Consider the following 13,131-nt stretch of genomic DNA (forward strand, 5'->3'; position numbering starts at 1 on the left):
AATGATCCAAAATGGAATTTCCTTGTGCTTGGTGGGCGCTTTTCCCATTCCTGCATGGATTGTCAATGGACTACTTATTGGCATTGGTGCCGGTGTCTGCACAACAGCAGCTGCAGGAATTCTCATTCCAGTCCCTTTCTTCTGCTGTAACTTACCCTTTAACATATAAAGTAGGACCCCTTGCTACTTATCCAGTTCCTGGGGCAGGGCTAAAACTATAATTTAAAACAGAGTCCCCCAGCAATCTATACTTTCTCTATGCTCACAAGTCTCACAACAGCATCCTGGGTTGGTTGCTTGAAATCTCATGGGTAACCTTCTCCAACCAGGACCCTCGCACAGGTCATCGATGCCTTGTTCAGTGAGTGATCAACGCATTGTCTCCATTGAATCTCGAAATCATGGGGACTCACAAACATTTTCACAGGGGCCCCAAAGTATTGTCTGTGGGTTGCAGAGGGCTGCTTGAAGGCAGCATTGCGGGATGGAACTGTGTAGGAGTTGGGCCTAGGAGGAGCGATGCATGTGCATGGTGTGCCCAGTGAGCCTTGGAGTTATTTTGAAGGTTTCATTGCGTACTGACCACTAAATTAAGCCATTATTCTCTAAAATAGAGTCCTATATTTGACTAAAGGTTGTTGCACTGGTTTCGAGGGGGCAATCCCTCTACCGCAGCCTGGGGTAGGCCTTCTCTTCTTGCTATTGCTATCTTTAGCAAGTCAAGTGCATAAAGGAATTCACTTGATTATTTAATTAGAACGAAAGAGAATCTGAGGCCTCAGAGTCTCCATCTGCCTTTTGTCTCTTATCTGATAACATTAGGAGACGCTTAGAATCGGGTAGCAAGTGCTGTAAGAGTACATGACAAAGACTCCCTAACCAGATGCACAATTCTCTGAGGTGGGCAGACACAACACCCAACCTCCACTGCCAGACAGGGGGAAATGGGAATGTTCTGGCCATCTCATGATGAGGCTTGGCATTTAATCCTCGCTTTACCAAAATATTCTGCTTGTGAAAGCTGTCTTTAAAGTCTGGGCAGGTTCCAAAACCCAGTTGTGGCATAATGACCCAGACGGAAACTATGAAACCCGAAAGTTTTTTTTTTTTTTTTTTTATTATTTTTTTTTTTTTATCTCTGCCTCCCTTTATGACAAATTGTGTGCTCTTGGCTACTCACTTTCAAACATATTTCTCTGCTCCTTTTTCTTCAGCGGAGATAACAAAAAACGTACATCGAACTAAGCACTAGTAGTAAGTATGTAATGATAAAACTCAGCTATTTTACTTGACTCTTGGGGAGAGAACACCAGACGTGCACTGTGGTGTCAGTACTCCTGCTTCAGCAAATTTTTTGGTGATAGTTAAATCATATCCTTACTATGGCGTTGTCCCCTTAATTGCCATTCTTTTTAGGAGGTGGCTGAGCCAGTGAAGGCTCCATCCAGATGCCAGGCTTTGGCTCAGCTCTGTATTCGCTTAGATCCTTGGGCCAAAACAAACCGAGCCTTCTGTCTGCCACCCAGGCCTAAACCCAATGCCCAAGAATTAAAGACAACATTAACTTGTGATGTAAAATGAGATAGCAAAAGAGATACTTATCTGCTTGCTGAATTGCAGAGTCTGAATCAGAAAACCTGGGATCAATCCCACTTTCCCTGCTTGATGAAATGGTGTGACCCTATGCAATGGTTTGATTTCACTTTGGCTGTATTTACTTCGTTATCACCACATATGAGAGCCCCATCAAATGCATGAGTTCAGGATGTGCGCTGTACAAAACCTCTTTTGTTTGATTTAATAATCTATAATTTGTTCCAGGTCACATAGATGGTTGGTGCACATGACAACTGACTTGCCTCTTGGCTCACTAATGGTATTGTTGCATTGTGGGGAAGGCATGAATGTCTTCTAAGTTCATGTTTGAGAACTGTCACTTTTTATAAATGCCTTTCAATGCGGTGATACAATATGATGCATTAAAGGGAAGGATTGTGCTATTGAGGAAGAACCAAACTAAAGGAAGTGGGTTTTCATCTCAAGTACCCTCATTTGACAGAAATCTACTCTCAATAGGCTCTTGTCCAGCAATGCCATGAATATTTGGTACCCATTACCAGTTCATATCAGACTCGCTTTTGCCCTGAAAGTGTTCAAATTAGAGCTCAAAAAAGGGCTCCAAACTAAGTTTTCATTATCTCTTTTTTTAAGGCTGGCCCCTGGGATATGCTTCGTTCTTTTCCCCTTTTCCTCCATTCCTCTTTTTCTCTTCTCACTTCCTTTCTTTTCTGGTTCTGTTCTCATGCCAATATACACTTCCCATGATATACATTGTAAGCATGCTCAGAGTTTAGAGTTAGAATGTAAAGTGTTGGAAAGTTTCAACCTTATGAAATGCAGATATGCATTACTTTTTCTTGTCTTATCCATAAGTCAGCCAAGTTAAATGCAGTCACAAAAAGACAGCATTTTCCAGAACTAATTGTAATTCATGAATACAAAAGACTTCTCCCATGGGTCTGTTGATTACAGCTAGGTTTCCCGCTCTTGATGCTAGTCTCTTCTCTGATGATGCACATTCAGCAAAGTGCAGGACATCCATCACTGGAAACATCAGAGTGAACCAATAGTAAACAAGACTGTGGACAGTTCATGAGCATAGGTTACAGAAGCTGGGCGAAGAAGAAAAAGAAACATAGGCGGGGTGTGTAGGAAGCTGGCCTGGTGTGTGGTGAGCACCTATGGTGTTATCACCTTATACCAGGTATCCCATATTAGTGAGATGTAGTCAGTGTCTAGGAAGCCAGGCTCTCTAGAGGTAGCTGTGGATGAGCAGCCAAGTCTTATCCAGGAGACATGCAAAGCTTATGCAATACCACTGTAGGCACACAGCACTTGCACATGAAAGAACCACACAGTGTTACAAAAATAAAGGTACTTTATTAGGGTAACACTATTACCAAAATACAATATAGCAATACCCCCAACTGGAGGTAAGTAAACACTATTATATGTACATATACTAAGAAAGTCGGTCCCTCTCCCAAGGAAGTGGAATCAGTAGAGGGGAGCTGAGGAACTAGGAACCCCAACAGGTAAGTACCAGAGTGCCCTTCAGCGACCAGGGAAAGAGAGGTAAGTACCTGGTTCTCCCCAAACCCACCAAAAGGACTTCAAAACAGGATAATGCAAGACCGCAAGAAACCAAAGGTGGATCCTAGAAGATGAAGACCTGGAAAAGAAGGGAACCAAGTCCAGTTCACATTGGAGTGTCCGGTGGTGGCAGAAGCCACTACCCACCCATCTGTGGATGCAGGACCAGGTGGACGAAGACAGTCAGCAGTACAGCAGTGGAGCAGCTGAAGAGTTTCTGTCATGATGCAGTAGACATTCCATACCGGAAGAAGGATTGCAGTCGGTCAGTGGTGTGGAAAACCCACCAACAAGCTTTGGCAAAGGCAAATGCCTTGGAAGAAGAAATGAGGAGCTGCAGGGGACCAGCAAGTTCCAGGAGGACTCAACCCACGGAGGGGAGTCCCGGGTGACCCTCAGCAGTGAGGAGAGTCACAGGAAGAGGAGGCAGCCCCCCAGGCAGCAAGCACAGGAGTCACAGTGAGCCCCAACCAGCACACCTTGGAAGGAGTTCCACATCGCAGGAGAAGCATGTAGGGGGCTGTGCATCGCAAAGAAGAGTGCCGAGGGCTGGGGCTACATGGAGCCAGAAGATCCCTTGGAGGAGATGCCAACAAGCCTTGGTAGCCTTGGTAGCTTTGGTAGCTGCAAGAGATGCGGTGCACGGGGGTACTGTCCTGCGGGGAGAGGCAGGGGCTTACTGTCTCCCAAGTTAGAGAGCAGGTAGAGGGAACCAAGAGAACCTCCTCGATCCCACCTGTGATGCAGGATTCACGCAGCTCTGGAAGAGAGGAGATCCACGCAGCCGGTTGTCATTGCAGTTGGGTGCCTGCGGGATGCAGGGGACTGAATCCTTTACTCCATGGGAGATTCCTTCTTGTGCAGGCTGAAGTCTCGTCACCCTCAGAGGATGCACAGCCGGGGAAATGTTGCAGTTGCTGGAAGGAGCCAGAGAAACAATGTTGCAGAGCAGAGTTGTCGCTGTAGTTGCAGATTGTCGGTTCCTGGACAGTCCATTTGCAGTTCTAGTGGCCAGAAGGTGAAATAAACGATGCAGAGGAGTCCTGCTGGAATCTTGCACGTTCAATCTGAGGACCCACCCATGAGGGAAACCCTAGAAAGGGGGATTGGTCACATAGCAGGGTGACCACCTATCAGGAGGGGCTGGTGATGTCACCTGCCTGTCCTGACCACTCAGATGCTCCCAAAGGTCTCTGCCAACCTTGGATTCAAGATGGCAGAATCAAGTAGCCACCTGGAGAAGCTTTGGGCACCACCCTGGGGTGGTGATGGACAGAGGAGTGGTTACTCCCCTTTCCATTGTCCAGTTTCACGCCAGAGCAGGGACTGGAGGTCCCTTGACTGGTGCAACCCGGTTTATACAAGGAGGTCACCAAATGTGCCCTTCAAAGCATACCAGTGGCTTGGGAAGGCTACCCCTCCCAAGCCATGTAACACCTATTTCCAAGGGAGAGGGAGTTACCTTCCTCTCCTACAGGAAATCCTTTGTTCTGCCTTCCTCTGCTTGAGCTGGTCTAGCAGCAGGAGGGCAGAAACCCGTCTGAGGGGTGGCAGCAGCGTGGGATGCCCGGAAAACCTGAGAAAGCTGATAGGAGCAGTGCTGGGGGGTCCTCTAAAAAGCCCCCAGAGTGCATGGAATCATACAACCAATACTGGCAACAGTATTGGGTATGATTCTGACATGTTTGATACCAAACATGCCCAGGTTCGGAGTTACTATTATGTAGTTAGACACAAGTAGTGACCTGTGTCCAGTAGATGCGTACAATGGCGTCTCCTCACTTACAAAGTCCAGAAAAATGGAGCTGGAGCTCATGGGGGCACCTCTGCTCATGCAGGGGTGCCCTCATACACAGGTACCTGCACCCTGCCCTCTGGGCTAGTAGGGCCTGCCATAGGGGTGACTTGCAGTGACCTGAAGTGAAAGGGTGCATGCACCTTTTCACGCAGGCTGCAATGGCAGACCTGCAGGCACATTTTACATGGGCTCCCATGGGTGGCAACATACATGCTGCAGCCCATGGGGAACCCATGGTGCTCCAATGCCCTGGGTACCTAGGTACCAAATCCTAGGGACTTATATGGGAGCACCAGTATGCCAAATGTGGAGTGTGTGAAGTCCAAGCAACCAAATTTAGAGGGAGAAAGAGCACAGCCACTGGGGTCCTGATTAGCAGGATCTCAGTGAACAAAATCAAAACATACTGACATCAGATAAAAAGTGAGGGTAACCATGCCAAAAAGAGGCTACTTTCCTACAAGGTTGCATTATGACTATAACTCGCAGCCACAGTGAGGTAATACTATGTCATTTATAAAAGTGAGACTTTCTGACACTGAAAAGACACCTGGCACAATGTCCACCATAGGCCTGATTTACGTTTGCCAAACTAGGTAATAGGTCACAAAACATGACAGATATCCTATCTGCCTTATTGCACGTTCATTATATCTTGTGGCAGTTGTAATAAGGTGGGCAGATGTAATATCAGTCACATTTATGAAGGTGTTACCTGTCCAACAAACTCTAAATCAGGTCTCAAATCTCCAACCAACATTCATAGAAGGAGGGAGAACCAGTATTACTGGAAGGGTGCCTAGAGGCAGGTGTAGTACAAGAGGCACTGGAAAAGGAATCTGAGTTTGAGGAAATGGACTGATAGCAAAGGAACCCTTAGATCTGCTGTCGGAAAGCCATGAGAAACAGAATGTTTCTTAGGATTTGTTTGTCTCCCAAGCTTATGTTGTCTGACACCTGGATCGCCCCCTCAAGGCAGGCAGCCTCTAGGTTTTGTGTTTTATGAATCTTTTGCTCCCTTCCTGAAAAGAGTCAGAGGTAACACCCATGCAGCAAGTGCCCTAGTGAGGCAGCAGGAGTAGGATACAATGTACACCAATACCCAGCCCAGTACAGCTGGAACAGACCCAGAAAGGAACACACACCTATCTGTGCACCTCCTATGTTTGTACCTATTAGGTGAGCTTCTGTAGCAAAGCTTGTGATACCCGCGCTGTCAACCATGTCAACCATAGCTGCTTGCCTATCAGGCCATTACCTGACGTCTGCTTTGTGCATGTATTGAATCACTCCACTGCTTGTCTAACAGTCTCTGAGTTATCTTTATTATATACTTCCTGAAGATTTAGGGCCTGATTTAGATCTTGGCGGGACTGGTCGCGCTGTTAATTTTTCAGTGGTCTTTCCATCCCACCTCTCAGGTGGTCCTCCCACTCGATTTAGATGTTGGCTGGTCACTAAAGAGAATCCTGCTGCAGTCTCACCAGCTATGTCAGATTCCTGCTCCTGCTTCGACGTCGTGAGAGGCTGAGGCTGCTGTTGAAGGGAGTCTTGCCATGATTCCCGCTGTCCAAATTAAAATGTGCCTTTCCGTTGAGGCAACTGTGGTGTGGAAACTTCCAAGTGTGAGTTGACGGAACTGAAGAAAACGAGGTGATAACTCTTTTTTGGGGGGGGGGAGTCCCAACACCAACTACACTGTGAATACCATTGACCTCGTCCTTCTTATGCTGCTGCTACTTGACCACAATGCTTAGCCACCTCGTTGTCGGAGGAATCCTACAGAGCCTTTTGTGGTGTGTGTGTGGGTGTACATTCAACAGTTTGTGTATGCTGTTGGTGGGCAATGCAATATGTAAAAAAATAAAAATAATAACGTTCCCTACATATACATATTGACAGCTACACAACAAATGTGTATTGAGATGAAAATAAGTAGCAATTACCTGTCCCCACACCTTCATGGCCTCACTCTGTCAGGATTCCACCGCCAGGACACCTCCGGCAGAACGGGAACATCTAAATTGGCTTGGCGCAATCCCGCCGGCTTGACGGCAACGGAGTACTGTCATCCAGCAGAGAAGCCTGCCACTGCAGCGGTCTTCTGTCTCTAGCCGCAACATTGAACTACAGTGGGTGGACCGCCATCAGCTTGGGGGGATGGCAGTAGTACCACCAAGATCTAAATCATGCCCTTAGTTTTGTTATGTACTTCCTGAAGAGTTACATTTGTTATTCATTTTCTGAAACATAATTATCAGCAGCAAATCCTGCTCCATCCCTTTTTTTTCACAATCTGTTATTAAATGAAATCTCCCTAAAGCTGTACCTGTAGCATGTGAGTGTTCTGTGAGCGCCCATTCTTTACTAAGTTTTCTGCGAACACTGCTAAATCACCTCCTTTTCTGAAGTAAAGGAGATGTGGCATATTCAACAGAGCTTTTAGTTAAATATCTTTGTATGGTGAAATATCTCTTTCTAAGTTTCAAATATGGTACAGAAGAGATGTCTATTACAACCAGTACAACCTTGTGTATTCACAATCCATTGTATGTGCATTTAGTAATTTTACATCTCTTTACATCCAACAGAAAATAAGCCTTGGATACATGAAATGATTATGGATATTGAACATGCTACTGTAAATCTACAAAATCAATGAAAAATTGAGGTCCTGTATTCAGGACAATATCAGCGCAGTCAGAGAGAGAAGAACATAAAATCCTGGAAGAAGCAGTCAAGGGCAATTCAGTGAGTGTAAGAGTTAAAGCTGTGCACATCCTTTCCACAAGACTAAGAATTTCCTCTGAAAATGAAGGCAACAATATTGACAAACCACCTCCTGCGTAAACAGATGTACAATGTCAGCTTTGATCATGGAATCCATGTGATGTGATTACATCAGTGTTTTACTTCCTAAAATGATGACCACTTTTCAATGTTCTAAGTGCATTGTAAACCCTTTGAGGCCAAACCACAGGAACCAGATGGAACAACAACATAGTGGAGTCAGACAGCTGAATTGCAGAGGAAAGCTGAGTTCTGCTATCTACAATACAAACTACGTCCCAGTTTGCGCTGACCAAAAGGAAGATGAATCTGTAACTGTGAAAACTCATTATCCTGTCTAAAGATGTTATCGGCCACAAAGAAGCCTAAACACATTATGATTGTGACACGTATTTGGTGACCACTGTACTTTGTTAAATCGGGAAGCAAACCTGCAAAATTTCACACACATACAGGTTATGTGGGAATAACACTAGTCCTTTATCGGCCATGTTGGCCCATCAGGAAGCACAGTCATGGGATGTAGACAAATATAAACCCGACCCAGAGACACTACCCAAGAGAGAAGTAGCAGACTCGTGCAGCGAGAGCTTTAGTTTGTCATCAGAACTAAAGCACCATCAGCAAACACCCATAGGTGAAAAACCATTCAAGTGCACTGAATGTGCAAAGAGCTTTCGTTGGTTATCTAAACTACGATTTCATCAAAAAACCCACAAAGGGGATAAACCATACCATTGCAGCAAATGTGGGAGTAGTTTTAGTTACTCTTCAACATTAAGGAATCATCAGCAAGTACACACAGGAGAAAAACCATTCAAATGCAGTGAATGTGGGAAGAGCTTTAGTCGGTTATCACAACTCCAAATACATCAGCGAACACACACTGGGGAAAAACCATACCATTGCAATATATGTGTTAAGAGCTTTAGTCAGTTATCATACCTCCAGAGACATCAGCAAACACACATCGGGGAAAAACCATTCAAATGCAGTGAATGTGTGAAGAGCTTTAGTTGGTTATCACAGCTACTAATGCATCAGCGAACACACACCGGGGAAACACTGTTCAAGTGCAGTGAATGTGAGAAGAGCTTTACTTGGTTATCACAGCTACAAAGCCATCAGCGAACACACACAGGAGAAAAGTCATTCAAGTGTAGTGAATGTGTGAAGAGCTTTAGTCAATTATCAATCCTACAGAGACACCAGCAAACACACACCGGGGAAAAACCATACCATTGTAATGAATGTATGAAGAGCTTTAGTCGGTTATCACACCTCCAAATACATCAGCGAACACACACAGGGGAAAAACCATACCATTGCAATGAATGTATGAAGAGCTTTAGACAGTCATCACACCTCCAAAGACATCAGCAAATACACACAGGGGAAAAACCATTCAAGTGCACCGGGGAAAAAACATTCAAGTGCAGTGAATGTGTGAAGAGCTTCAGTTGGTTATCACAGCTACAAATGCATCAGCGAACACACACAGGGGAAAAACCATTCAAGTGCAGTGAATGTGTGAAGAGCTTTAGTTGGTTATCACTGCTACAAAGTCACCAGCGAACACACACAGGGGAAAAACCATTCAAGTGCACTGAATGTGAGAAGAGCTTTAGTCAATCATCAAACCTAAAAAGCCATCAGCGAATTCACACAGGGGAAAGACCATACAATTGTAGTGAGTGTGGAAAGAGCTTTAGTCAGTCATCAGAGCTCCAAATACATCAGCGAACACACACAGGGGAAAAGCCATTTAAGTGCAGTGAATGTAGGATTAGTTTTAGTAACTTCTCAAACCTAAGGAAGCATCAGAAAACGCACTTGCGGAAAAGCCATACAAGTGCACTGAATGTTTGAAAGCCTTTAGTTGATTATCAATTCTACACCGCCATAAGCAAAAATGCACCTTCATTGAACATACATGGAAATGCTCCTAGAGATGCAGCACATTTTGGCAAGAACGTAAGTACATCAACAATAATTCTGACCCATCTGTAGACAAACACTGTTGAACAAATTACAGAAAATAACACTGTAATTTTGTGAAACATTCTATACCAGATAGTAAAATGTAGATGATAAAAGACCTGACTAGCAGAAAAGAAAAGAAGAAAAACAGATATTTGTAGAATTATGAAAATTTATATTCTCAGCAACTGTTAATTTCTTATCAGGTAGGAGAAAACATGAAGTACCAGGAAAGATATTGGGAAACTAGCATAATGTGGACTAAACAAAAAGGGACATTGTTGGTTTTTATTGGCTGAAACAGCGTTATAAAGAAAAAAAATACAAGCACACCTGATCACGCTACTGGTAAAAGCAACACTACGAACAGTGCTTGGACTAACAAGGGTATTTTTTACCTAGATGTAGTGATCAAACCCAAAGCACATGCACTCCCAATTTCCTAACCAAATGACAAAAGTAGTTCCTAATAATAGGCAGTGAAAGTATACAAGTCATCCAATCAAAAGGATTGTAAAGAAGTTATACTCCAGGGGAGTGACGAACACAAGAAGAACTAACACAAGCTGACACACAACATGCAAAATATGCAACCTCTTAACAACATTTGTCAAAAAATATCTTAGGATAAAAGCTGGATATGAGCAAAGTTTTTGTTGTCTGTACTACATGCAATTCACTCATTTGTCTCTTTGACGAAGAGTTCTTGTACTACCAAATGTGATGACACTCATTTTTGTTCTCTACACTAAATAAAACAAACAGCCACTTACTTAGTACAAGCCAACATATATGGAAGAAAGGCTGAGTCAGTCATACTGAGCTGTCTCTGGTGTACTGCCAGTTAATATTTCTATAAAACCTACCTTATGGAAGGCAGGAATAACACTATTATTCTATAACTGCTAAAATAACAAATCTCTTTAAGTGGGGAGCAGAAACTTGGGTAACTTGCACATACTAAAAGAAGCACACATTGTATCTATTAATATGTATATCACAAGAGACATGTTTAAAATCTGATGCTCTGCAGATAAATATAAAAGATGTGTGAAATGTTGAATGCTCTGTAGACTGTATGAAGTGCTGCTTTAGAATGTCATCAGTAGAAGACGTTCATGGACGTGACTTGTCCTGCATGAAATAGCAAGATTCACCAAGAATTGACTTGTTTCTCTGAGCTGTGGGCCCTGGGGAGGTTCGACTAAATTAAATGATTGACGGATTGAGACAACATCTGTCCCTAGCTTTCAGTGCAGATGTACAGAACAAAAAGGTTCACACAGACTCTGTGATGGTCAGTTGCTGTTATGCCGAGGCAACAGATAACAGGAAAAAAGAGAAGCAACTTGTAAGCAGCTGTTGGCTCAGTATGTTTGCCAATGTATTGGTGCCCTTAAAATAACAATGACATTTATTTTAAAAGGCTAGTGTGAGAAGCTGTTAATATATAATAACTTTCCTCTTAACATCAGATGATCCAGATGTTCTGTATTGGCAAAAGGAATGAAGCAAACTGGAACCAGAGAGGAGTTGTCTTAAGTTTGTGAGTTTCGGGTCACAAAATGACTTCATTAGCTTAACGATTCATGTAACACATAGGGTGGAGGATGCTCCTGATACATATTTCTATAAGTTTTGTTCGAAATCTTTAAATGTTTACTTAAAAATATAATGTTTTTTTAGACATGGGATGTACATTCTGCTTTTGATGCAGCAATCCTTTGTTTCCCTATAAGTGTTTTTGAATTGATTAGTTAATATCAAAATACATTGTTACATTGATGTATTCTTCTGTACTATCGATGTATCAATTTCTTGGAATATACATTAGTTCTAAAATAAATCCTGAGTGAAGTATTCACTCACATTTTGTAAGCTTCTTTCTTACATATGAGTAGAGAATGCTTGAAATGTATGTCTAGGGTCTTCCTCATTGGGAGGTGTGAGGGGCCTGAAGTAGCACTGTGGGTCAGTCAAAACTTCAATTGGACGCCACAGACACTCAAAGCCAGAGGATTTCAGTCTGCTGATCACCACATACTTATACTCGATAATTGAAATAAGTGTACTAGACCAGGGCTCTTCCTCCCTCGTCCAGAAGGACTGCTGTCTAGCTGAGTTCAGCACTGTTAGAAATTGGGTCTTTGGTTGGCAGTCAGGTTACCCCCTGTCCAAGCAAAGACCCTCACTCTACGCAGGGTAAAGGAGAATCACACTCATAAGCAACACCAAATACGATATAAATCCACAATATACAGTTAAAAATATGAATTTAGCACTTAAAAGCAAGAAAACAGTGATCTGAGGTGAAAACACAGCAAGTTGGTAAAACACGGTGTCATAACAGCATCGTTCACGGAGTCGGTCGACCTCCAGGTACAGTACCTTTAGTACAGGTAGAAAACAGGCCGGTGCACGGAGTCGGGGAGAGCGGCTTCGCTGGATCCGATGCGGCGTCGGTTCCGGTGCCACAGGGCAGGAAGACTGCGGCGTCGTGCAGCGGCGTCGCGTCCTCTCCACAGGGCGGTGGAGGTAAGGCAGCATCGGATGCGAAGTCGGTCCCTTGGTTCCAGCAGATGCGAAGTCCGGCGGAGTTACGATGCTTCTGGGTGACCTCACGGGGTCACGATGACGTCACAGGGCCGTAGGCATTGCAATGGTGTTGGATCGTCACGGATATTAGACTTACGACACTCTGGTGTCAGCGAAGTCGGGCAGGATCAGCAATTGCAGCGACGGGAGGCCTACAGGGTCATCGGACTTCTACAAGGTCCACGGCCTCAGGGCAGGTGGCATTGCGGTTCTGGGGTAACGGCGACCTTTATGAAGTTGCATGGCGTCATCCGGCGTCGGTAGACTTTTTTTTCTCCAGGAATTCACTTTCAGGGGTCACGGAACTGGAATGGCACACTCTGACAAGCTAGAGTCCACAGCAGGTAGACTCAGGTCTGGATGGTGAAGCCTTTGCTGTCCCTGAGGCTTCAAAACAGGAGGCAAGCTCTACTCCAAGCCCTTGGAATCACTTCTCAAGCAGGAATGCAACAAAGTCCAGTCTCTGTCCCTTTGCACAGGCAGAAGCAGCAACTGCAGGATAGCAACACAAAGCACAGTCACAGGGAGAGCAGCACTTCTCCTAAGCTCTTCTCCAGGCAGAGGTTCCTCTTGAATCCTTGAAGTAATCTAAAGTCTGGGGTTTGGGGTGCTCTTCTTATACCCCTTTCTGCCTCTGACGTAGGCCTACTTCAAAGTAAAGACTCAAGTGTCTGTGAGATCCTTTCTTGTCCAAGCCAGGCCCCAGCCACACACCAGGTGGTCGGAGACTTCATTGTGAGAGGGCAGGCATAGCCCAGCTAGGTGTGAGTGACCACTTCTCCCTTCCCCTCCAGCACAGATGGCTCATCATGATA

At 44.4% G+C, this 13,131-nt stretch overlaps 1 pseudogene; it reads left to right on the plus strand.

The window, feature by feature from the left end:
- LOC138286976 (zinc finger protein 208-like) overlaps positions 1-13,131 on the plus strand; it is a 475,759-nt pseudogene that overhangs the window by 362,895 nt on the left and 99,733 nt on the right.

Source organism: Pleurodeles waltl, chromosome 4_1 (assembly GCF_031143425.1).
Source record: "Pleurodeles waltl isolate 20211129_DDA chromosome 4_1, aPleWal1.hap1.20221129, whole genome shotgun sequence".
In the NCBI taxonomy this organism is placed as follows: domain Eukaryota; kingdom Metazoa; phylum Chordata; class Amphibia; order Caudata; family Salamandridae; genus Pleurodeles; species Pleurodeles waltl.